Raw genomic sequence first — 1,418 nt, forward strand, 5'->3', positions numbered from 1 at the left:
AAAGGAAAGTAAACGGTAATATAATTGTTTTATTACGACTGTGTTACTCTAATAACGAAAGTACTAGCAAATAAATAATTCGTGTATTTACTATTCAATAAAATTATTCATTTTTTACAGTTGTAAATAATTGACGATAGGATTACGGATTTAAAAACATTCTCGAACTTATCACCTGGTTTTTGAAATTAATTTATTTTCAAATACTAGAATATTCAATCTATTTTAATATTCTTTAGAAGCAAAGTTGTAAATACATAAAACCAAGTTCAAGGAAAACTGCTGACAAACAATTAAACATTAAAAGAAGTTTTGTCATACGTTTGTGTATTTTTCTAGAATAGTAACAATGGAAGTTCTATAACATCTTAAATGCGTATTTTATAATAAGTTTGGTGTGTTTAGGAAATTAGAGAAAGCAAGAAATAAAGATATTATTTCAATTGGAAATTTCGAAATGTAAACAGATAGTATTGTGGAAGATATATCATTGGCATTCATCCCATTTTACATTTACTTATTACAGATCTTCATAAATAAACGATGTATAAATATAGAATCGTAAACACAATTCTATTCATTTTATTTTTACCTTTGTTCGGTAAGTATCGCGCGATTTACTATTTAAAGCTTGTAAACTGTGTGAGCCTTTGAGTATTATTCTGTCATACTGGAATCGAATTACTTTTTGTACATAATATAATTTATAAAATTTTTACATTTCGATTTATTTATGTTAATTTCAATTTAAATGAGCGCATTGATATCATTGTTTTAGTGATGTAAACATGAAAGACGCGGACAATGCAATTGAACAAGGTTTGTCAGAATACATATTAGTAATAGACAAATTCTCATTTGTTAGCGATTCGTATTTGTTGTTTTTTGATACGTAGTTTATTCATTTAATCCGAAATATTTAAAATATAGTAGAGAATCGATTATCCGACTACGATTAACCGACTTATCGGTTAACCGATCGCGTTCTAGTCAGCAAATTCAAATGTCCGCTAGTAATGTGGCGCTACAATATTTGGTTATGTCTTGGCTACATTAATATTATTTTTTTAAATTATTGCCTGTTAAAGCTGGCAGCACTGGCTCGACTATGAAAGGGAGGATACTATTTAAACCAGGCCTAATACACTATACTAATAATGTATTTTTTCATACTTTTCGGTTATCCGAGTTTTCAGTTATCCGACCAACCCCAGTCCCCAATTAAATCGGATAATCGATGCTCTACTGTACTTAGTGAAAAATTACCAGTAAGAATGAAGAGTTTGGTTCCTCCTGCGAGATGAAATGAGGCAAAAAAAGAAATGTGTACAGGATTAACCGAGGGAGATACATTTTCTCAGTGTGTTATATCGTCACGAAATTTTCGTTATGAATTGTCTATATTTAAAACAAGTGTC

Source organism: Centruroides vittatus, unplaced genomic scaffold, assembly GCF_030686945.1.
Source record: "Centruroides vittatus isolate TY-2023 unplaced genomic scaffold, ASM3068694v2 contig_3306, whole genome shotgun sequence".
Taxonomy (NCBI): Eukaryota; Metazoa; Arthropoda; class Arachnida; order Scorpiones; family Buthidae; genus Centruroides; species Centruroides vittatus.